This window comes from Rhinolophus sinicus, chromosome 15 (genome assembly GCF_057876585.1).
Source record: "Rhinolophus sinicus isolate RSI-liver-muscle chromosome 15, RSI-T2T, whole genome shotgun sequence".
NCBI lineage: Eukaryota > Metazoa > Chordata > Mammalia > Chiroptera > Rhinolophidae > Rhinolophus > Rhinolophus sinicus.
In genome coordinates, this window is record NC_142515.1 from 10,934,755 (window position 1) to 10,961,310 (window position 26,556).

The following is a 26,556-nucleotide window of genomic DNA, read 5'->3' on the forward strand; positions in this document are numbered from 1 at the left end:
ACACACACACTGAAATGGGCCATCTCGCAACAATTGATATTCTGTAGCTTTTTTTTTTTAAAAAAAAGGAATTGACAATTAAAATTTTTTAGTTTAATTAGCATCAGAGAGTCATTAAAGTTCCCATGTATAGAATTCAACCAAGAATTTTCATTTGCAGCTCGACTCTGGGTGTTTTTTTTTTTGGTTTTTTTTTTAATGTCATTACTTGGAAGGAAGATGATAGAATGTAATTACTTTCTTAAAAAACTAGGAGAGGGAGGGGAGAAGAGTTATAGGAAGAGACAGAAGGAAGGCAGAGCAGAGGGAATGGAAGAAAGGAATGAAGGACAGGCAGAAGGGAGGGATGGAAGGAGGGAGAAAGCGAGGGAAGGAGGGAAGAAAATAAATGAGGGAAGGAGAGAAAAACGGGCATTTGCAGTGCAGTGGAAAATCAACTAAATGAGACCTGTTGTTCTTTTTGTAAAACGCCAAAATTTGCAGCAAGTATGTCTAATAAAATTTCTTTCAAAAAGATAAGGCATTACTGTGAGTTTCTGCGAACCATTTTTCTGGTCTATATGTTGACTTCTCTTCAAAATAACTCTATGCCCTAAAGTAATTCCCAGCATGCATTGGTCATACGAGTACATTTGGTTTCTAAAAGAGAACATCGGCGTAGCTTTCCCTACCAAAGCCATGTCGCTCCAGCTCACTCTGGTCAGATCTGAGAAGCCCATGTCCCAGGTCCTGTGACTGGGGTCTCACTGCCCATGGCTTGGGGGATGGAGAAGATGGAGGACAAGTGCCACTGCCCATTCTTCTTGCTCGCTCTTTGCTGTATCTTCACAGCAGTGACAGAGGGGACACTGGATGAGCAGTAACCCACTGAACAGAGAGTTGGTGCATCTGTGTAGATAACCCCCAGGGGCCTGGAGGGAAAGTTGGGGTCTCCCCTCCTTCTAAGCGGTCTGAGTCCTTCCTTAGTCATGGGTCCCAGGTCAGAGAACAGCAAGGGGACATGTGTTGTTGGTGGGTAAATTGCTCTAAAATGGGGAGAGGTATGGATTACAGGTCACACTTGTCTGCAGACTCTGTGAAGTGGCAAAGGCCCTTTCCCAGCTGCTGGCCTGGAGAATGACTTTGCACAGTCTTTAGGGACACTCATTGCTTCAACATCCAACATCCATGGACACAAATGCTTCCACAGTTGGGCGGCTTTGGACAGAAATACAGCCTTTAGGAGGAGCTCAGTTGGAAAGTGGGTGGGAGATCATTTCAAAGTCTCTAGGCACTTACAACAAACATAGGACAGCTGCCTTTAAATATGGCGCCCCTGGACCTCAGAGTCTGGGCTGCCAGAGGCCCTCATAGGAAGGTCCTTTGGGTTATTCAAGAACTAAACTCCCTTTGGCTGGAGGATCCCAACAAACCCACCAAATGTAGAACTTTGCACTGCTTTGACGAGCGTTAAAGGGCAGTCACAGGAAGAAGGCAGCGCTGGAGTTTCCTAATTTGAAATATGAAAGATATTCGCTGGGCTATTACATCCTTTTAGTGAAGGCAATTCACATTCTTTCAGTGGTTTATCCTACTTATAATGATCAAATCCCCGAGTCAGAACTTCTAATGCAAACCACTTTTACAGTTGTAATTGGATCTAAGGCAAATAAACCACCAAGTGGCCTGAGACTCCCTGGCAATGTTCAATCAGGATCTGATATCGCTTATGAAAGTGATATCTTACTATTGATACTTCTCCCAAGAGCAGCGCAAATTAGAGACATACTTGAATGGTTCGAAGGCCTCGCAGACAGACAGCATGAGAGTAGGCCACTGTTAGAGTGGAGATTCTCAAATATAGTATAACGCACATTGCACTGTGGTCATTTAATGGAAACCCTATGAAAGTCTTCAGCTGGGTCTGGGGGTAAAAGAAGTTCTAACATTTAGGGAACCACATGAAATGTGGCTCTTAAGAAAATTCAAGAACTGATAATGCTAATGGCATCTGAAAGCAGACTTTAGGGGACTATGAGATACATGGTCACAAAGTGAAAACACATGGACGTCCCCATTGCATCGAGCAGGACAGGATCCTGTTCGAAGCTTGTACACACACACACACACACACACACACACACACACACACCCTCCAAACCCAGGGGCTTACAGATGCCCTCTACAGGTACAGAGGTCAGAGTCCTATCAAGGGATGGCTTCAGCTCCTAAATGCCAACGTGAGTAGCAGGTATAACTCTCAGTCCACAAATTCAAGCGCGCAAAGAAGCGTAACTGCTTTCTCCACTGTATTTACATGCCATATACTTAAATGTACATCTTGTGGTTTCTACATTCAACATAATTTCTGACTTTAGCACACCCCTGATTGACCTCCGCCCTCCCCTGTCCCTGGAGTGAAGCTACAATCTCAGGATCCTATGCAGTGAGAGGCGGAGAAGTGGAGCATCTGGTCTACCTGCGAAGATTACAGCTGAGCATCTACCGTCCTCCCGGGGTGGCTCCTACAGGCCTGAACTGTCTGTTGCCTCCATACTTTCCCTGAGATGAGGGAAATTTTGCCAGGTAGCTTTTGGCCCTCCACCTAGACACAGCCTGCAGCCACTTCTCTCTGCAGTCTTGCTGGCTCTTAAGAGGCATTGCCAGTATGGGGGGGGGGGGCTATCTCCCTCTTGCACAGGAAGAAGACCTGCCTATTATTTAACTTCTTTAAACCTCCATTTCTCCCTCACGGTGGGAAGAGTAAAAGCTATAGTCAGCACTCCACAAATATGAGCGTTTTATTTTTAAGATTTTAAATACGAGCATTTTAAGACATCATTATTAACAGATAGGTTTGAATGGCCTTGGATGGAAGCAAAAATACCCGGCCTCGCAGAGCTCCCTGACTCATTAATGCTATGACGATCACACCTTCTTACATTCAAATTACATCACTGGCATTTCTAGAAACAATGCTGTGTACTGACAACAAATTCCTGTATGCCACTATGGTCTTCCTTCATGACTCTTTATTTTCTAACTTACCACTGAATTATACTATATATTATAATGTGCACTTGAAAAAGTACAAGTAATTCTACAACTCAAACGCACTCATGTGACCAGCACCCAGAACGAGAAACAGAACATAACCTGCTTCCCATAAACCCCCCTCATATTCTTATCGAAGGGTTGCCACGATCTTAACTTCAAACAACATAGACAAGTTAAGCCGCCTGCATATTTTATGTGGATGGAATCATATACTATGCATTTTAGGGGACTGGCTTCTCTCACTCCATGTTACGTTTGTGAGAATCAACCAAATTGTGTGTGTCACTGTACATGGGTGTAATACACATGGACATGTGTGTCTCCTTGCAGTATAGTTGTCCATTACAAAAATATACCTCCGTTTACTTATTTTTATTTCAGAACGTTTACAAGTGACAATCCTGGAATTTGGTGTCCCGACCCCGATGAGTCTGTGGGATACTTGGGGGCTTGGTCATCCCGATGCAGAAGTCTCTGTTCACCTGGATGGCTTTCGGTGTGTGCGGCCTGATTAGCTGAAAGTATTTCCTTGACACTAGAGGAGTGAAAGCATATCATTTCTTCAGCACCAGCTCTCCTGACATGTCTCTGAGCAGGGTCACGCAGAGGACCTTGGGTAATTTTGGCTCTCACACAAAGCAGCTCTAATGCCTATGAGGTGACATGTACGCCCTGGGAGCTTACACGTGTTACTTTGTTTAGCCTTACAAAGCCCTGTGCAATGGGTAATCATTTAGACTTCTTTGAACTTATATATTAACTACTGTGTCAATTACAAAGCCCCTGCACTCACCGAGGTCACCACTGGACGGAGGAGACACAGGGATAAATGGTCTATCTCAATAAAGGTGGACAAGTACTCAGAGAGGTGTGAACAAGGGCATTGTGGAAGACTCTAGAAGGACTGTGGGACCAGAGAAGGGTTCCAGGAGGAAATAACATTCATCTTCCCTTTCCCCATTCTCTTCTGTGGCTAAGGGAAGTTAAGTAGTACGTCCAAGGTCACAGATCCAAGCAGCTTGGAGCAGGAAACAAAACTCAGGATGCTTGACTCCAAAGGGGCCTCTTTTATCCCTTCCATGTGTGCCACCTAACTCCTAGAAAGACTCATCCTCTTCCAGATTGTCCCAATCCATTGACAGACTCCAGGGGCAGGACACAAGAGGGGAAAAGATGATTCCAGGAAGGGAGAAGACAAAGCCTTAATGAGGAGACTAACAAAAAACTAAACAGGATGAAGCTTGAGGCTTATAAGCCCCCACCCTTCTCATTCTGAAAATCAGAAAAAGGCCGAGAATCCTAAAACCCCATTATGGGAACTGGAGTTCATGCCACACTTCTGATACAACTGCAGAAACAGCAAAGGCAAATTCCGCTACACTGTTCAGAACTAGAACTAGGAAAAGAGACCGGCTAGGTTTTGAATTAAATCAGCCTACACATGTATAATCTTCATTATTTTTATTTTCTGGCTTTAGGATAACAATGCAGTGCTCATCAGAAAAATGTCAAACAACAGTTATAGAGTCATCCAGATTGTTTCTCTCTCTCTCTCTCATACACACACACACACACACACACACACACACAAGGTGCCAAAAAAATGTATGCACATTTCAAAAAGGAAAACACTGTATTAAAATTGTAATACTCAATATATACCGATAACAAAAGATGAATACAAGTCATGTGTATACATTTTTGGCACCCCCCAAAAATGTATATATATACAGAGTTCCAAAAATATGTCTACATATTTTAAGAAAAGAAAACTGTATTGAAATTGTAATATTCAATATAAAGGGGGTGCGAAACAAATGTATATACATTTTAAGAGATGTTATCTATGTATTATTACTTTTCAAAGTTGAATTGAATTACGGTAGCAACGTGTAGTATGACGTTTGCTTGAAAGATGACGTTAATCAAATGAATGCTAGCGTCACCATGTGACAGGCAGGACAGTCACAGAAAATGGCAGAAGCACAGTTGTCATTCAAGGAGTGCAAGACCATTTTGAAGTGGTATTTGAAATTCGAGAACGTTCTCCTGACTTAACACCCCTTGACTTCTACCCATGAAGGACCTTAAAGGATGTGGTGTACTGTAGAGAACTGGCTACATTGGTGGTGCTTCAGGAAGAAATTGAAACGGAATGCACAGCAATACAAACAGACACTTTGGTCAACGTTGCTCAAGCAGTAGTTCCCCATAATCAGAAGTGTCTGGATGCTGATGGTAACCACTTTGAGCACCTTTTGTCATTGCAGAAGTCAAATGTGACTTGTATTCATCTTTTGTTATCAGTATATATTGAGCATTACAATTTTAATACAGTCTTTTCCTTTCTTAAAATGTGTATACTTTTTTTGGAGATATAATGTCTCGGTCAATAAAGCAGAAAACCTGTCCTAGGTAAAGCATGGCACTGCAAGTGGTCTCAACCCCCATAAGTGATGTCATGGAGAAGATAACCTCCAAATTGCCTCTAATCCTGTAATGGATTCCAAACCACGTATTACGCTACACGTGACAATCCAATTACTAAAACCACCATTTTCATGGATGCAAAGGACAGCGAGCTTTCCAGTCCTGTGATTAGATTAATGCACAAATTAGCTACAAATTAACCAGCAATTTCAGTGCAATGTGAGGAAACTGCCATTCTCATTACATTCCAAAGAAAACCATAACCAAACAGCCCCGGTGAGAGCCAAGTATCATCCAAGCATACTTGTCAGTCTGCAAGGCAAACGTATGCCCTGGGCCCCCTCCTGTTCTCTCCATCAGGAAAACCCGCATGGTTCTTCGTTGAGTGCAGAGGCTAATAAGGACCGCCAGGCACCAGAAGTCCTAGGTGCAAATACAGAAGAGCAGACTTTTTGCACCAAGTTTCACCAATTCTGACAATTAGAATGAAAATTGGTGGGGGGAAATTCTACTATTTGTGTCATTTTCAGCACAAATAACTACACAACCCTGTATAGTTATTCTCTGATGGGCCTTACAGATCACCTACTCTAGACAAGACCCAGAGATGTGAGAAGGTTCACGTGTGACCAGGCAGAGCTCAGCCTCAACCCAAGACTCTGGACTTATAGCCTCAACCAGGAAGCTGCCAAGACAGGTGGAGAGCCAGCGACCAAATCTGGACAAGAAAGGAAAGGAAAGGAAAGGTCCTCCACAGGAAAACAGCTCCTCCAAACCCTCCTTCACCCCATGAGCATCAGAATGTCTGTCACGTGGCCTTGACCAACTTCTCCTTTGTTTGCCTATTCAAATTAACAGTTTCTCAATGGATGCTCCAACATACTTTTCCTTTAGGCTTCATAGTTTTACAACTGCTTTTCACCTTCATTTTGGGCCACCTCTTGTGGCTCCTCTGTGAAATTTTGCCCTTTGTCATCCCCAGGTAGGTCTGACCATTTCTTGTTTTGTGCATCTGCTCCATCCCAAATATGGCAGCTCCCACATATTTCACTTTACAGATACATATATCTCCTCTAGAAGATGGTCAGCTTTCTAAGACTAGGGGCTGTGTTTTACTTGCCTTTGTATTCACACAATCCCTTGCACATGGGAGGCACTCAATAAATATTTGTTGAATGAATGGTTGAATGAAGGATGGATGGATGGATGGATGGATAGATAGATAGATAGACAGACAGACACTCATAGACAAAGGAACTATTCACATATTCCACTTGTGTGTCCTGGCCTGATTCAAAGCCAAGTGGAATAACTGCCTTTTCACCACCACCTAGAACTTTTTTCTTCTGAAAAGAATGTTACCAGCATGATATAGGACGCAGGACTGTATCTCCACTCTGTAGACTTCAACATCTTCTTCCCTCTTAGAAAAACATGGTAGCCCTCTGCCTGCAGTAAGGAGCTACGCTCTTTGCAGAGTGGATGTATAAAAATAGATTTAAGCTAGAGATGGATGGCCCCAGATGGATGTGGTTGGGGTGTGGAAGAACATCTTGAACTATTTTTCAAACATTTCAGTTTCGGCAAAAACCAAAACATGTTTTGCCAATCACTTTCCCTTAATTTTAAAACCCATGGATTTCAAAGGAAATTTAATCTGAATGTTTCTACTTCATTTACCCCACCTCTTCAAAATATTCTCCTGAAAACGTGAAATGATGGCCTAGAAGTTTAAAGGACCTTTTATAGTTTGCTGGTTTCTTTTAAACAACAAACCATTTAACGATTTGGGAGGGAATCAAAAAGCCCTAAATTTTGAAATAAAAGAAAAAAAAAACATAGTGTACATTGGTTTGAGTTTGGATCTAGGAAGTTGGCAATATATTTTCCATGCTAAAACAAAGAAGAAATGGTTCAAGTTTAAAATTGAGAGAAATATAATTGTTTAAAAAGTGAATAAATCATACATGATCAATGGACAAAAACAAAGCCAGAGATTATTACAGATGTTATTATTCCACTGTAATAGAGATTATTATAGATCTTGGTTCATTTGTTCCCTTTGGTTTATTTGTGATGGAGTCCAAGTGTGTGTTGTCAGTAACGCCTTAATTATAAGTGCACGTGACCATGGCAGAAAAATCATGACGATGCTTTAAAGCAATGATGTGTTAAAGGAAATACAGAACTATAGGTGCAATGAGCTCCTTATAATATGCCAATTCCCATTACCCACCCCATCCCCACCTATTACTTCATAACCCAATTGTTAGTGACACTTGGGTGGAACGTGTCAACAATGTGCTTCCTGGTGTTTGCAGGGGCGGGCACTCCCTGCAGACCTTACCTGATACACTTTTGTTCCACCAGATCCTTCCACTGTGTAAGTTACAAGGCGGGAACAGCTTGGGCCCCTGGGGCATGTGTCTAATTCACCAGAGTCACTAAGGGAAATTGAGTGCACAGCAGAAATCCAGTCAACACCCTTGTTCCCATTAGTTAATATACTGTTTGACACCACTGTGGCCAGCAAAAGAATTAGTCCATCTCCCCCAGACCACCCACGCCACTAATAGCTAATAACTAACACATGGGGAGACCATGGCTAATGATATCCTTGGGTTCAGCGGTTCATTGTGTTTTTATTTCTTTTTCCCCTCTTTATTAGCATTCACTCATTCAATTAACAATTGTTGAGTGCCCATTGAATGCCAGGTGTTGTGCTGGGCCTTTTGGAAGAGACAGAAAGAGCCTTTTGGAAGAGACAGAAAGATGAGGGAACTAGCTACTGCTATCAAGAAGCACACAGGCCGATAGAATTAACGGTCATATTGATGATTTCATCCATATGCTGCTGTGGTCCATACACTACATATTAAGGAGGGTACATTTTAAATCAGTCACTTCTACATGTAGAGAGAAACCCAAATTGGGAAGTCCCATTCTGCCTCCCAAAGGAGTGCATTATTCTGTGAGCCTCCCCCAAACCAATCAACATTTGACATATTCATGCAAGGGGATGACCTCAGCCACAGATACATTACATAGATCTACTTGGGGGTGAAATGCCAAACTGGAGCCCATTCTTGAATCCCTTCTGAAATACCATGGGAGTGTAGGGAATATAAAAAAGGCCAATAAGGAAAAACATGAATCGCAGACTCCTGAAAAAGCTGTCTGAGAATACCTCCAAATGAGAACTGATAATAGAATTTTCCCCATCAATCAATGCATCTGTCTTTAGACCAGAAATCATTGACTTCTAAGAGCTTGCCAATCCTAGTCCCGCCACATTAACTTGCCTCCCAAACAAAGATTCCAAGAACCACACGTTTTTAATTATACAAAGTAAAGGTTGATGAATGATTCATATAACTAATCTAAACTTGGGCCAGGTTAAAATAATACTGTGTAATAACTTATATTTATATAGCTCATTTTCTTCAGAGCTCAAAGTACGTAGTTTTCAGATATTATCTCATCTCTTCTCATAAGATCCTTGTGAAACAGACATGGTAAGGGTATCCTCACTTTCCTTCCATGGACAGGGCAATGAAGGGCCAGCAAATTTCAGATCCAAGTGCAAGATCACACAGGGTGACAGGCAAAAATCCAGGACCGTATCTGCACTTAGGAGAGAAGTCATCTCAAACATCTGACAATTAAGGGACAACGGCACTGACAAAGCAGGCTTCCTTCCTGATGGCAAATGACCACATTAATGGTGGAGGTTGGGAGAATGACAGCTCTAGGCCATAATGTTTCCTTTGCCTTGGTAGTTCTGGGGGGCATCAGAGGTACTTAGGGGTTTGAGGTACTACAGACATAAGAAATTCTGAATCAAACGCATGTCCCATCAGCTCCAAGATTCTTCCTCTCCACTAGCAAGTGCAGGCAGTTGTGAACCAGCAGAGCCGTCGCAGCAGACATCAATGCCCGCCCCAGCTCCCTTGGGCCTTAACACATTTTGGTGGGCCACTATTTGCACCTCTGCTCAGAGGTTTTCTCTCTACTGTTGTATTGCTCACTTTAGGTCAAATGTGAGTGCTGGAATATTAACTTCCTCCTGAATGCAGTTGTATGTGAATGTCTGAGCTCCCCATTCTTTGAATGGGATAATTGAGGAGGGTCTCTAGTGCTTCCCAGAATCCCCCTGTGGAATTAAGGCTCCACAGTGGTCATTGTTACACACACTTTTAGGGCAGCCTTCCCACCCCTGTCTCTTGTCCCGACAGACTACTTGCCCAGAATTCTTGTATCAGGGTCAGCTTCTGGGGAAAATCAGGCCATGACAATGATCCTAAGCTCAGACTTGATGTCCTAATGACTCATTGTGGCGCCACATCCTGGGACCAGGCCTCTAGGAAAACTTGCATCTGTCGCTCTCCCAGGGTGTCAATTTCCCCAAGTTCCCTACACACCGCGGGAAGAAGAGGATATTGTTAAGTCTGGGGTAGGACCTGAGCAAAGAGGCGTCAAAGTAGAAGTGTGCTGAAAACCTGAAAAAAAATCATCTCAGGCTCTGCTTGGGTGTTGCTTCTCTTCTCTTTTCTTTTCTCTTTTCTGTTGTCTGCTAAGGACTGCATGAGGAAGTTAGAAATGAGTAGACTTTTGAAATCCATACTTTCATTCTTTAATGCAATTTAGGTAAGTCTTTTATTCCACCTATTGCATGGTCAACGACACATGTGAGAGGTGCAATACTGTTTGAATTTCTTTTCTCAGGTATGTCAACCACATGTGGTCCACTTACGTGCGGAAGTCAGTGTGACAAGAATACTTGCCCTCTAGTGGCTTAGTAGTTATTCGCAGAATGTAAATACATGTCATCCATCCATTCATTCATTCATTCATTCAGTCAGTCAGTCAGTCAGTCAGTCAGTCAAGTAATTACAGAGGCTGTATTCTGTTCCAGACATAGTGCTGTGGGGCTGGGGAAATAAGCTCCCTGGCCTCAGAGAGCTTATAGTAAGGGAAATGGAAATGACAGCAAATTAACACTACTCATCAAATAATTGAAAATTGCGATTATACCTATGAAGGAAAGCAATGAGATGCTGCGAGAGAAAAGCAGAACATATTTAATTTTAAGTGGGACAAGAATCAGAGAAGGCCTCTCCTACAAGTGATACCTGAGCTAAAACCTGAAGGGTGAACAGTCGGGCAAAACGTGAAGAAAGACAGTCTCGGCAGATGGAACAGTACGTGCAAAGGTCCTTAGAAGGGAAAGAGTTTGAAACACATTCTCGGAGAAAGTAGAGCCTAGAGACTGAGGGCATGCAGCACAGCTTCTGGAACGTTGGGTCCTAGATGTCCGACCTCTGTGATTAGCTCTGCGACCCTGGGCAAGAAATGTAATGACTCTGTGCCTCCTCTGTGAAATGGAGATTGCGATAATCGCAAGTGTTCCCAGGTGCCCAGCACACCAAGGTTTTGGTTACTCACCAGAGCAAGTGGGCTGAGTTGGCACAGAACTGGCCAAGTCTTAGGAGGCCTTTCCTCCCCCCGACCCTACACACCTGGCCAAGTCTTAGGACGCCATTCACACCACACACACGCGCACACACACACACACACACACGCACACTTTTCTTCATGTCTCGGTGCTTCATTACCTTGAATGCCAACACACAATGTTCTTCAGAACCTCGCTGCTATGGACTGTGGTCTGAGGACCAGCAGCCTGCCATCACCGGGGAACTTATTAGAAATGCAGAACCTCACATCCCACCCCCAATCTTCTGGATCAGAATCTACATTCGACAAAACCCCAGGGTGACTCCTGCACATTGCAGTGCAGAAAGTGCTGCTTTAGCGGGCTTGAATGGCGCGGCCACTCCAGGTCAAAACGCCAACACATGTCATTATGAAATGTGCTACCAAGTGACATCTCTTTCCTATTTTGACTCCAACACTGTCACCTTGAGCAAACGGATAGAGCCTAAGATCCAAAGGAGAAAACATTCTCATGCCATTTACACAGAAATTGGAAGGCTGGGGAGAGTGCTCAGTTGGAAAATTTGAGCCCTGAACTGTAGAGCAGGCAAGGGGCAGGTGGTGATGTAGGAGAGAAAGAAAGTAAGAGGAGGACAAGCTTTTTTCTTTTATAACTCCCAGCTTTTACCCCACCTTTCCTCTAAAAAGTGACCAATGGGTCTCCCTTCTCACATATTTGGTCACCACTAAAATAAAAGTTCTCCCCACTCTCACCCATCCAAAATTTGTAATTGATGTCACTGTACTGAAATGTAATCTTATGTTTAATAATGTTGTTATGAAAAATAAATGATATTTTTAAAAAGATGAGAAGCTCATGAAAAAGCAATACTGCCAAACAGAACATGACTAAAAAAATATAACTTTATAATTTAAAAAACTCACCAGGCTTTTTACCTGTTTGATAATAAAATAATCCATGACTTTGGGATGCTTCTAATATCATTTACAACACAGAGAACAAAGCACAAAGACTTATAAGCTGCTTGTGTTATCTAAACATCAAGCAAGAATTTTTAGCACCCTTTCCCTCTTAAATGTACAATTTAGATTTTGTCACATTTGTAATTACTTTGAACATTTTACACACACACAACACAAAAAATTCTGATGCGACATTTCCTTTGATAGCCTATTATGTTGGATGTGAATTCTAAATCAAATCTTGTTACCAAATAATATGGCACATTAGAGGTCTTCCTAATTTATTTGCAAAATAAATAAATAAGCCCACAATAATCTCAAATGAAAACAAATCAAGGAGGCCTTCCTTGATCATTTTTGTGATAAGACTTAGGTACTCTTACTAGAGAGACGTGGCTGGAAAATAACTTATCAGTTGGACAGGACAGTCAGTCTCTTATTTAGTCTTTTAAGCACATGTTTTAAATGACATCCATTTGCTGACAGTTTTCTGCCTGTGGTTAAAGGGCATCCACTGGGAGTGATTGAAGCATTTCTACGAGAAGCTCTGGAGAAAGGACCTCTCCATCTCACCAAGAAATAAATCCATGTCTCCACAGCAGAAGATGACAGGGGGTTCAAATTGTTTAAATATCGAGCATACTGGACACTTTTCTCCCCTGACCTCAGGCTGCAGTCTTTCAGAACAGTGCAAAGGATGCGTGCCCATGGAGGGGAACTGAAGTTAAGGAACTCATTCATTCATTCGAAGATGGGCATTGTCCTTCAGTTCGGGGGAATGAAGAAAAAGGTAGGAACTCTATTAAAATAAAAAATATAACCTATACGGTATCTTAAGAAACCTTTAAAAAATGATACATGAAAATGTTAAGAAATGTTCCCCAAAGTCACACCATTCCATTCGTAGGACTTCCTTCCTAACTGTTCATTCCTATGGAATAGCAACTGTTGTACTGGGTCTGCAGTTTGGGGAATGTGTCTGTAGCTCCTTACGGAACAGAGACATATGTCTTTCATCTTTGTTCTTTTCAACTCTGGCTCTAAGTGAGTGCTCAATGGATGTTTGTTGAATGAATGGATAAATGGGTAGATGGATGGAAAGAAGGGTGGATGGCTAGATACAATGCTATCTTTCCAATCAGATTTGAATTGTGGAAGAGCAGAGGCGAGGGGAAATGATGTAGGTTATTATTTTAGATGTTTTTGTTTGGTTTTTTTTTAATTTCATGTAACAGAAACCCAATTCAAACTAAGCAGAGCAGAAAAAAAAAATCTGAGTCATGTAACTGAAGTTCAAGGAGCACGGCCTGCTTCAGGTAGGGCTGGACCAAGATGATAGAATGGCATCCCTGGGGGCTTGATTGTTTGCTCTTTTCCTTCCTGGCTTCCGTTTCCCTCCATGTTGGCTTCACTCTCAGGCAGCCTCAGGTTAACAGAGTCTTAGCAGCATTAGCTCTCAAAATGAGAAAGCCCATCCTGCTCTTGGTTCCTCCCTCCTTCCATTCCCTACCTCCACTCTTCGTTTCCATTCTGGGCACAAACATAGACAGCTACCATGATCCCTTAGAGGTATATCATGATGTTTGAAGAAGAGTATGAAAGCCTAAACTCACGGGCAATAAACTGAAAAATATAATTTAAAAAAACCTTTCTGGCGATCAAAACATAGGGTTCTCTTTTGTAATAAAAGAGAAATTTTTATCTCAAGAATCCTTAACTATAATTTCACACTGCTATCCCATTTTAGAGAAATAACATTTTAATGGCAATTGAAGCATAGAAAGCCTAAGGAACTTACTTGTCTAAGGTCACACAGCTATTACCTGGTAGAGCTGCAGTGCAAACTTGGGGACATCTGTCAGCAAAACCAGAGCCCTAATCCTTCTGCTCAGCTGCTATGCTTATTTCCTCATTTGTAAAAATGGGATAATAATAACACCTTCTTCTAGGTTTGTTGGGAGAATTTTATGAATTAAAACATAGAATATGCTTACAGTGGTGCTTAGCACACAGTTAGCACTCAGTAAATGCCAAGGTTTCTTATGGGCTGGGACTGGGAAGGGGTGGGGAAGACAGAAAAACAAAACTTAATAATAAGTCAAGTGTCCTAGTTAGTACTGTTCTGGCTCACTGGTATTAGACTACATTGAGTTGATGAATGTCAGACATTCCTCCATGAGGCTTAATTCGGCACGCGTTTAAGGCAGGTCTGGCGTTTATGATTTTTCACCCAGCGACCGAGCCTCTAAGCCCAGGCTCCCAGAAATGAGGCTGCCTTTTCCAGCCAATCACAACGCAGAGTGATCCTGCAGCTGAGTGTAATTTTAATTCTGCTGTGGAAATTGTATGGGTTCCATACAGTAGAATTCCAAATGTTTTACTTTGTAGTTAAAAAAGAAAAATACCAGGAAATAAACACGTAGGCTTCTTAGGGAAAACTTCAGACGCCAAAAGAATGTGCGAGCATTTGAACTTTGGGCAAATGATAGAATCTCAAACTGAGATTCCTCCTGTAGGTGCCATATTCTTTTCCCAACCCCGAGGAACAGGCCCGAGGGATTTACACCGGTCCTTTCTGTCTGGTGAGAAACTTGCTGGATAGCTGGCAGTTAAATATCCACTCAATCAACACAGCCACAACAAATGGAAACCTCCCCCAAACCCTCCGTATTTCTCCTTCCATGAATGTATTCCTAATGTCAACAAGTATTCTACTAGAAATGAGAAGTGACTTCCTGAGATGGAGACATCGAGGTCCCTAGCAACGCAACGATTACTAAAAACGTCGGGATGTCTTTCTCAAGAGGGACACGAGCTGTTAACTGACATTGCCATGTATTAGCTAAAAGGCCAAAGCAGGTGTCTAGCTTTGCCGATTCAGCACAATGGAGAGGATTCAAGCATTATGATAACAGGGTGATTCAGGTTGCTATAGGCTATAGCTGTGTGTTCACACTCCCATAATAAACCTATTTTCAGGGGCTTATAATTCAACCGTAAAAATCTTCTCATGCTCAAACTTGGCAGAACAAAATCTCAGACTCTGAGCACAGAGGCTCTCCCTCCCTTACTTATTTTTTAGAGATGTGTGTTGGATGGGTTTAAATTTACAAAGTGCCAAAAATATTAGGGATTTGAACAGCTATTTTTCTTTAGGTGATGTCTAAAGACAACTAATCCGTGCCTGTGTTAAGGGAGCACCGGCTATTTTGATCAGGTTTGCCTGAAAGGTTGTCAAGTTGGAAAGAAGTTAAACACCAATCTGAAATGAATTAGAGAGCATTAGACAATAATTAAACTGAAATTAGGGCATCATTTATTCATCAAGTCACCACTAAGAAAAGAATCCAATCCTCGTAGATACCTTTAAAATATTTAGATATCTTAACCACCTTTGCAAGTACGGAGAGAATGATGGGATTGTTTCTGCTCAGGGGGAGTTGCTGAGGACAGTGGCTGAATTTTAAATGCCTCTGAGCCCTGATGAAGGTCTGGGGGTTGGGACTGGGAGGGTGAAGCCGCCTTCCACTTGTGTTGACAATTGGACTCGATGGCTGATTGCAGGAGAAATCTCCCATCTCCATACAATGGCCTGGGTCCCAGAATCTCCAGGGTCATATTTCTCTAGCTCCCTCCTATGAAGTTCACTGCCATGGGGTGCTCTGAGGAACCACATAGAATGTGCCTTAGAAATGTCTCTCTAAAGAAGGGAAGGCTGGGCCATTCATTCATTCAGAGAATTAACTTCCCTGCCTTTCTGGACTCCCAGGGGCTTTGGAAAAAGCCTCATGACAGGGAAGAGAGGGGCCACAGCTCCTGAGGTGGGACAGTGCCCACCACAGCGGCAGCTGAAGTCAGAGGTTGCCCAAGGATTGTGCTGAGGAGGGTGACCAACTCGTCTCGGACTGCCAGGACTTTCCCAATTTTAACGCTGGGAATTTCACATCCTGTGAAACCCCTCAAGGTGCAAAGAAAACTGGGATGTTTGGCCACCCTAGTGATGGAGGAACCAACAGTATCTGCTAACAGGGGATGAGACCCAGCGCCATGCTCCAGGGCCCTAGATGCTTCTGAAACTGTTCTCTGCTGAGTCCACTTTGCTGCAGGGCTTTTTGTGACTGGGGCCAGCCCTGAATTGCTGGGACATACGGTGATACCACTGGAGGTGGGCAGTGGGGAATGGTTTCTCCTCTACACTACCCTCTCCCCCACACCCCAACCACATTCAACCTCTAACCTAAATGAATGCCTCATAGATACTAATGACTATTGATTTGGAAGAAACTCAAATTTCATCTTGCCCACATGTCTCTATCCGTTCTGCCCCCATCTCTCCATGGGGCTCAACCGCTTCTTTCCTGGTGCCCCTTCCCATCCTCACCCCAGGCCTCCAGCTGCCACTATGGCGCACACTGAACCCTGCCCAGGTCACTCTGTCCCCTGATCTGCACTCTCTCATCTTTCAGCTCAGTCACCTCCTCTTGAAGGATTGCTGACATGCTCTGCTCTAGAAGAGCTGATCGTTCCATTGAGGCTTCTGTCAGCCTGCGGGCTCTTCAGGGCAGGTCTCTGCTCTGGGGCGGCTGCCTCTACCAGACAGGAAATACCCTGAAGGTGGGGACCGGGTCTTTTTAGCTCCTGTCACCAGTTCCCACCTTTCTAGGCACTCCACACAAGTGTGTGAATCCATGGAATGTGTGGATGCCACTTCCGTAAGGCGGCCTGTTCCCTTTTCAGACCCATCAATGTAGATTAGGACCAATGCCATCAGTGAAGTACCAGGACTCAGGAGTAATTCTGCAGCCCACAAGTCGAAGGAAAACACCCAGGAGGCCCTCCTGCAACCTGCTCTGCAGCCAGTCTTCTCTGGGGCCTTCTAGAAATTGTAGGCTCCTCATCCCCAGAGCCTCTGCCAATTTTAACAACACCTCAGAGAGTGAGAGCCGGACAAAGCCCTGCAAGGTTTCCAAGCCACTTGTTTGTTCAGATGGAGACACTAAGGCTCAGGAATGAGAAATGCTTTACCTTCCGCTTGCAGCCAGTGAAGGAAACAGGGCTGCTCCCTACTTAATCACAGTTCCCTAATTCTTTCCCCCACATGATGCTGAATCCCATAGGAACTTGGGATTAAGGGGGACTTTCAGTCACCCAGCACTTGCTGCTCCAAGTGTGGTCTGCAGGCGAGTAGCACCGGCCTCACCTGAAGCATGTTAGAAACACAGACCCTCAGGCCCCCGTCCAGCCCCACTGAGTCAGAATCTGCATTTTAATAGCATGCCCGGTGCCCTGTGTATGTCAAGTTTGAGAAGCACCGAGGAAGTCTGCTAGGGTTCTCATACATGGACCTCGCCCCGATGATTCCAATCGCCTGGGAGCTTTAAAAAATCCTGTTGCCTGCATCCCATCCCAGACAGGTGCAGCCAGTGGGTAGGACTTGTTTTAAAGCTCTCCAAGGGTCATTCTGATGTGCAGCCAAGTTAGGGAACTACTGATCTGGCTGACTCGTGCGGACGGCAGCAACCTCACTCCCTGTGGCCAGCCTAGACCATCTTTGGATACTTAGACATTCTCCCTCGAAGAGCAGAAAAGTCTTCCTTGGAGGCAGTCTAAGTGTCCAGGGCTCCCTGTGTGACTTCTTGGTCACCTGCATTGGCCCATATCACAGTAGAGCCAGTTGTTGTTCCTGGCGGTGTACACACCGAGCACACAGGTATGTGCTGTTCAGGTTTCTGTCACACTCACACGATGTGCCTCGTAAATGTCATGTCGAAACATGGGTGTTCTCCCTGGTTGAGGTTACTACTGTTTTCTAGAAAACAGTTTCCTCTAACTCCTAGGTGTCCGGAATGGCACTGGCCTGCAGGAAGTAACTATTATAGAATAACGGTGGTGGGGGCATTTTATCTTTGGATTTAAATTTAGTGCTGTTGACAGTTTCCTTGCTTTCAAAAATAAAGTCAATGGATTTCCTAAGAGACTCTTTAAATACTTTTGTGTAGAACCTTAAGTCTTCTCATTATGTCACTTTGCTTCCCTGGTGTCATTAATCATTTAGAAGATTATAGCTTTATGACTTGTCTTGAAACTAACTCAAAGGAAAGCTTGTATGAATGGAAAATATATACCGTGAGATTAGTTGGAAGTGAAGGTGAGTATAAAGAGCTTGCTGGCTCTCTTTCTCTGGTTCTTTCTTTATTTCTTTCGTCATTTAGTGGTTTGCTGCCTGTCTTTGCATCTTACTTGTCACTTTGACTGCAGAATTGTATGCGCTTCCAGTTGTGTGAACACAGAAAGAGAAGACTGTCCTTCTGGTGAGCTGAGAAAGTCCCCTCAGATGATTAACAGATGAGCGCTAGAAAGTGTAGCGTTTCAAAGCTGCCAAAACTTTGTGGAATATTTGACATTTCGGTGGATTCATCTGTTTCACAGCCATTGTTCGCCTGGTGTGCGCCTCTTAGGGACATGTGCTTTTGGTTTGGTCTTTATTGGTTTTGTTCTTTATTTCCACTCTTTCCTTCACACAGGCACATAGGAAATCATGACTGAAGTCATATTCATAAAGTGGGGTATGGTGTGAATCGAAACAAATATTCCCTTTCTTCTGAGGAAGAGACGAGTCTGAAAACAGTTCAGGGCGATTGATCATCTCACTGCTGGTGTCGCTTTTGATAGAGTGGAGGGGATGGCTGGGAAGAGAGTCCTGGTTAAAGACCACCTTCCATTACATTCCAGGAGCTTCTAAAAGTTCCAGGAAGTGTAAACCACGGTAATACCCATGTGTCTGCTGTAATGACCAAGCTGACAGATTTTTATTCAGTTGTACATCCAAGGGAAACCTTCTCCATTTCCTCTCTCCACCTAGAAATGGTTTAGCCACATGGAAACGTGAGTCTTTAAACACATTCACTTGTGCCGAGATAGGCATTTCCGTGGCTTCCATGGAAAGATCCAGGCTCTGCCATATGTGTCCGTGACCTTCACATATACAGCAGGCAAAGGAAAACTGTGGGAGTTTCTACTGAGAATAAAGATTGTACAGAGAACGTGGCAAGGGATATCCCTGATTTTAGTATGAGGAATTAAATAAAATGAATACAGAACTAGCCTCCATTTAAATTCCTGATGAACTTGGACTGTTGCTATTCATCCATTTAACAAATATCTATTTAATCCCTGCTAAGTACCAAGCACTGTGAGAGGCACTGGAGAAGTAAACAAAACAGTTAACAATCTCGTGTATCCACTTTTCATAGGTCAAATGGAAAAAACACCTTTGTAAATCAGAAATGTGTTCCTAAAAATAAAATCCCCTTTTCTATACCAAAGCCATCTTAATTTTTCTAATGGTCAATATTCTCAACTGTCAGAGATTGAGCCTGTGATATTTGTTGTTCTGTACTTCTAAGGTTAGAAAAGTTATTAATACATTTTCTAAAGATTTGTCACAAAAGTTCTTCACCAAATATACTACAAATGGTGAACCTTCTGTTTATTCAGGGTTTCCTTAAATAGTATAAACAGTAACTCAATGTTTTTTCATAAAGTGCCTGAGTTATTGACTCCAAGCTATCAGATGCTATTTTGCATATGATTTGCATATTGTTAATATATACCCAAATTAACTGAACTCAGTTCCCCCTCCCCCACTACCTACCTTGTACTCTTTGCTCTTTCTGTTTCTAGGGTTCTCACTCAGCTTAAGAAAAAGAAAAATACATGAACTGGGGTTCTTTCGAGGACATCCAGCTAAGACTACATTAGCTTTTGCCAGCTGATGGAATTATTTTTTTAATAAATTTTATTTTTAGGATCACATAAAAATTGCCTCTACAGATGCTCAGCTTCTCGAATGCAGTTTTTTATTTCTAAACATTTTTGGATCAGAAAAAAAAAAAAAAAACTATGAAAAGAAGTATTGAAAATGAAGTGGTTTGAATCCAGATCACAAAAAATCCAGACCAAAAAAGATAAGACCACTCTGATTTATTTTATGAAACCAGAAGAGGACCCAAGTCTTATAAAATAGTACTACACTAGAAAACTATAGACCCAATTGTCTTGTGGCTACCAATGCAAATTGAATCCAGCAATACATTTTAAAATGAATGCATCATGACTAATAAATCCTGGATCCATTCCAGGAAAGGAAAGATGATCTAACTTTAGGAAATCTGACAACATAACTCATTATATCAACAAATTAAATATGGTTATATTAGCATTCGATCAAATTTAACAGCTGTTCTGAACAACACAAAATGTTAGTAAAATAGAAATAAAAGGAAATGGGGTAAGTGTCATTTCCCCCCAGTCTTACAGCAACCGTTATATCAAGTTGCAAAATACTGAAATCCTTCACATCAAGTAAACACATCAGGATGCTTATTATCATTATTATGTGAAATGGTTTTAGAAGGTTAGCTATTGTGATAAGACAAGAAAATCAAATAGTTGCTATAAATCATGAAAACGAAGAGATAAAGGTATTTTTATGTAAAATGGTAAAATTCAACCAAAGTCTTTAGTGAACAGTATTGAATGAATGCACACGGGTCCATAAATGGAGCAGTCATGGTAGACATCTTTTCACCATGGCTGATTCAGCTACTGTTGCTGCTGCTAAATGTGTAATCTGTCAGCTAGATAACCAATGCTGAGCCCTCAACATGGCACCAATGCTTGAGAAAGAAAAACATGCCATTTGGTGATAAGTTGCTCACATTTCCTTTTACTCCTTTCACCATGGAGGAGGTGACAATTTGTCACTATTGGGATTGAAACATATTTTGGGCACGGGCTTGCTTTCCTTGCCTGTGCCATCTCTGCCAGAATTACTATTCAAGAGCTCACAGTTTCTGATTTATTACCATGGGATCTTACATCACATCATCTTGGCCCCACTTTACAGTGAGGGAGTACACCAGTGGGCTCACGTTCAGAGTTTCTGCTAGTCCTGCCATACACTGCCTTGTTCTGCAGGGCCTCCTCTGCAGTGGACACTCTCTGGTGGGCACTGATACAAGTCACTATGTTTCTACACCCTTGGGTCCATCCACATGCTTCTCCCCCAGACCTCTTTGCGACTGGACTGATCTTCTACTCTTTTCAGATACTGCCCAGTCAGGCCATTCGCCACTTCTCAAGAGTCTATGTATATCCTTACATCAGATCACTTCTCCCTCCACACCAAGTTCATGACAGAGTATACTCCTAGAAGCTATGCCCACTGGGAGGATTCTCTGTCCCACTATTGTCAGGGTTTCACCCCTAGTGAGAGTGTAGTGTGGCAGCATTCATTTTTAGCTTGCCATAACACACTGAGCCCCAGAACTGGGTTTTCCCTCTTTCATAAGCTGGTCATAGGGAACTTCCCATGTGGCCACAGCTGTGAGCTAGGGGAGAGGTGAGGGAGCTGGCAAATTTATATTTCCTCTCCCATCAGTCTCCCAGAGAATGTTAATTCCCTGGCACTTCAAGAAGGATGCCAACCTAGGAGCGCTAAAGCAGGGGGGCTGCAGGAATGTGGACCAGCTGTACCCCAGTGTCTGTGTGCCACACTAGCAAAAACCAGTTACAACATGTAAATGGAAAAAAAAAATCCTATTCATCATATTAACCAGGAATAAATTTAATAATAAAGGCATAGAGACTATATAAAGAAAGCTATAAAATCTTACTGAAGATCTTAAAATAAGACCCCTCCCCCAAATGGAGAAAAAGCCTAGCATCATAAAAATATCAGTCCTCAAATTAACTTAGAAATGAAATGCAACTCAATTTAGTGTCCCAGTGCCTTTTTGAGGGGGAGGGAGGGTTCTAGGAGTGCATGAAACTATTTTAAAGTCTATATATAGTAATAACTACCTGAGGATGACCAACAGAAGTGTGAAAGAGAAAAATATTTGAACAAAATAATGAAACTCATCATACTATACAATATGTGCATATGTGTAACATATATATGTATGTATGTGTATCATACACTATACTACACTATAATCTAAACAATATGCTATTGACAGAGGAATAAATTAATAGATCAAGAACAAAATGGAGAACCAGAAACAGGAACATCATAGATGTAAAAGGTAGCACTTTGATTCAATGTGAAGCCGACAGATTACGTACTAAAGGATGCAGGGACAACTGGTTGGCTATCGGGGTGGAGGAAAATGCTAGATCTCAAACTTCACGTCACAAACAAAAATAAATTCCTGATGAAATTCTCAAAAACTATGAGTTTGGAAAAAGTTCAGTACTTTCCACCTGAGAAGCAGGTGCCCTGGGCTCTGTACTGGGGGAGGGGAGTAAGGCGAGCCTCATTGCTACCAGCTTTGGGGCTCCATCATCCCTTGGCAAAATCCAATGACTGGGATGGTGACGAGATTGGGGATTGTGTCCCAAAGCCTTTTTCCAAAGCGAGCCTGTCCCCACACTAGGACAATGCATCATTCACCCCAGCTTCCCCAAGCTAAGGCTTCATATGCCTGGCACATAGTAAGCACCTGATAAATGTTAGCTATTATTATTTTTATTACTATTATCACTACTATAGTCCTTGTTTTCCTGTGTGACAGTATGAAGTAAAAACAAAAGGTCATTACCACCAAACATCCTCTCGCAACATTCTGGACATCAGCTGCCTCTCATCTAATCATTAACTCACAGGCGCTGTCGACAGACACAGCTCTCACGGTGGGTCCTGACTACACGCATTCTCCCAGGCGCTCCGGCTTTCTAGTGCTTACTACAGCTATTATTATTGTCCTGCCAGCTCCATGACTTTACACAGGGCTATTGATTTTCCTTTATAATTTTTTTCAAAGGCTGTTATCTCACTCTTTGTGAAAATCCCACCTAACTGGGTCTTCTTATAGCCTATCATTGGCTAATGTATTTTTTTTTTCTGTTGAAGAATTTTTCTCCACTAACTTAGAGAGGTAAGATACGTGCTTGGCTTGGCCCTATCCAACCAGACTAATCCCCATATCTTATTGTTCTTTTTTAATTAGATTTCCCAACAGTTCTCCCAGTTCCAGGCTGAGACTCCTCAGGGATCTGTGTGATCTAAAACACGATTTTCCATAAAGGAATCTTAGAAAAGCAGAAATCCTGCAACACATCACTTGTGCCTTGTCACTGCAGAGCTTGCCCTAGTGGGCGACCAACTGTGGTCCTTTCTGTACCCCAAACTTCCTTCTGGCCAGATCGGAGTGGTCATTTCCAAGGCTGTTTGAGGTGCTGTCCATTCTTTCACTGAATTAGGAATTTGAGATATTATCTCTTCATGCCTCTAAATGGATGACAACAGGCTTTCACACAGGAAGCTAACATTTATTAAACGTCTACTGTGTGACCAGGTACCATGCTCAATTCTTTATATATGTATAGATCATTAGTAAGTATTGGAACTGCCTTGATTATTTTTTAAATACATATTTTTTTATTTTGAAATAGTTTAAGATTAACCAAGAAGTTGCAAAGAATAGTACAGAGAGTTCCCATACGCCTTTCACCTAGCTTCCCCCAATGATAAAATCTTACATAACTATAGCATGGTGTGAAAACCAGGAAAATGACACTGGTGTAATGTATTATTAACCCAGTCACCACCGTTGTCAGATTTTACCTGAACTGCGTGCATTTGAGTCTGACTCATTAGCTATGTGCAACTTTGGGAAGAAACACAATATCTGTGCTTCAGCTCACTCATCTGTAAATGGAGACAGTAATCATACCTACAGCAGCAGATTATTGTGAGAATTAAATGAGATTGGCTACTATAATTTGTGAATCCTTCCAACAACCCTATGAAGCAGACAGTGTGGGAGACTGTTTGCCAAACTGGCTGCCTTTACCCTGTTCCTTTGAGACCTGGTTTCTTCCCAGTAAGAGGTGGAGTCCTTTCCCCACCCTTTGAGCCTGGGTTTGGCTATGTGAGACTTGCTTTGGCCAATTGAACATAGCAGAAGTGATGATGTGCCGGTTTTGAGCCTGTCTCCAAGGGCCTTGTATTCTCTCTTTTTCTCAAAATACTGCCTCTTTCACATGCACAAGCCCAGGCTAGCTTGCCTCATGAGGAGATGCATGATCCACATCACCTCCATCACCCCAGCAGCCAGACCCCAGAAGCAGAGCTGACCTGCAAACCCCAGAGGCAGAGGGAGACCCGTGGAGACCAGAAGGATAACTGGGCCCAGCCTCAGTTTCCAACTCCCAGTGAGCTAAATAAGTGCTTGGTGCTTACCACTACATTTTCAGGGGTTGTTATGCAGCTATAAATAACTGATACAGACGGTATTATGAAAATGTGAATGGTAATTACATTATTGGATTAGGATGAGAATTGATGAGATTATATATATAATACATTTAACATCCAGCACAGGAGAAACCTTCCAGAAATGTTAGCTGTTATTGTCACATCAGCCTCATCTTTCCATCCTACCAATGAGAGAACCGATGTTTAGAAAAGCTTAGGAAGCTTGCCAGTAGGCATCTGAGCCTGGTTTCAAACATCGGTCTGACTCCAAAGCTGTGTACTTTTCCCTGTAGAAAAATGTCTCTTTCTGTTTCCACTGGCCTCACATCATCGGTACATCTCATGCTAAAATAATTCACCAGAATCCAAACAGTGGTACAGTGTAAAATGGTTCTCACTCTTCTCTGTGGATCTGTAACAAACTTTTAAATTGAAAGTTGATACTATGAATATTTATGTATAGGCATATATATGCACTCAAAGAAAAATGTTTGACATTTTTAATTATTCATTTAAAATGAAAAACTCACATTCAAGTTTTGAAGGAAAGTCCAAGTTTCCTTCAAATTTTCGTCTCTTAAAATATTCGAATAGCAATTCGAATTTCGATGTAGGAACAAGTGTCACAGGAGCTCTCCACTACTACTATTTTTCAAATATTCTGGAATGCTGGGCAGAAGTCAACTGAATGTTGCTGAGTAAAAAATAAGAGGAGATAAACATCTTCAAGTTTCTCAATAATTGTTAGTCCGATGACACCACAGCACTTTTTTGGGTGGGGGGAGGGCCATGGGTGAGCCCATGTGTGTGAACATGTTCAGAACAACATATTAATGTAAATGAGTAGCTGGAACCCATCAAAGACTGTGGGAGAGAAAAGATGTGAACACACGGCATGGTGTGTCCTTTTCCAAGAAGGTGGACTTAGCGTGAGGGAAACGTTTGGGAAAAGGACAAAGATGACTTCAATGGGGTAAGTTTTCATTTTCCATTTTGAGGAATAGTCAATGATTTTTATACTATCACAGATCAAGTGGAATCACAACTACATTGTGGTAATTCACTCATGTAACCATGTTTATGGCTACTTTATACCTTACCAACGCCACTCCCAGAAGCATGATAAATATCCCCCCTCAGTATGCCGCATAAGCATGTGTCCCAGAGAAGGAACTGGAAGGCAAAAGCCAGTCTGATATATAGGGGGTCCGGCGGCCACAGTGGGAATTCATGGAATTCTTCCCCAGAATGAATGAGAATGTCACGCCTCAGGGCAGAGGCTGTTGGCAGTTCACCCAGTGTTCACCTTCCCTTTTCATCCTAATACAATCCTGATTTTGTTGAGGGCAGCCATGTACCAAGATGAAAAAACTGTTATTTCCCAACCTCCCCTGCAGCCAGGAGTGGCCACGTGGCTAAGTTCTTGAGAGTGACATGGAGGCTGAAGTTATTAGGCTTTTGTCCTTTTCCTTCCTCCTCTACCTTCCTGGAAGCTGATGGCTGGAGCTATAGCCGCCAGTTTGCAAGTATTCACTATTTGAATCTCTTCAATCTGGGCCCAAATCCCCTACTTAGCAACTGAGCAATTAATCTAACTTTCCTGTGCTTCAATTTTGCACCTGTAAAATCAAGATAACAATATTATCTAGCAATAGATGAGATTACCTACATAACGCGTTTCCTTGAAAATAAGACCTGGCTGGAGAATCAGCTCTAATGCGTCTTTTGGAGCAAAAATTCATATAAGACCTGGTCTTATTTTACTATAAGACTGGGTGTAATATAATATAATATAATATAATATAATATAATATAATATAATATAATATAATACCGAGTCTTATATTAATTTTTGCTCCAAAAGACACATTAGAGCTGATTGTCCAGCTAGGTCTTATTTTCGGGGAAACACGGTAAAAGACCTTGCGGAATAAGACCTTGCAGAATGACTGGGTATATCAAAGATAAGGTGCATTTTGTAGAAGTAGTAGGAGCCAAGGTAGTGATACTAGTAGGGACAATATTATTAATAGTAACAATTATAATGATCAAATGGGCTGAGGGCCAAACCAGGAAGCACTTGTGCTATTATGAGGATTTGGGTCTTTAGTCCATGAAAAGGACGTAGTGACTAATCTTAAACAGGAGAGTGACATGACTGTATTCAAGTTATAAGAAAACTCTGTATGGATTCCAGAACTACGTTAGAGATGGAATTAACTTCATTTGATACCAACTGTTACATTTAGGAGTCAAGAGTGTTAAATGGGAAGAAAGACGACTATTTGCTCAGAAATTAACTTGATGTTCAGTAACCCTGAAGAAAGGATTAAACGGGGTGGGAGTTTTTTCACAAAGATGTCTGCCCTGTGGGGGTTGATTAAGCCTTGAGTAGGGGGTTCTGTCAC

General features: G+C 42.3%; 1 long non-coding RNA gene across 5 annotated transcripts in view; it reads right to left on the reverse strand.

Moving 5' to 3' along the window:
• The window catches only part of LOC109444069 (uncharacterized), a 217,153-nt gene that overhangs the window by 94,796 nt on the left and 95,801 nt on the right, over positions 1-26,556 (reverse strand). The window lies entirely within an intron of this gene.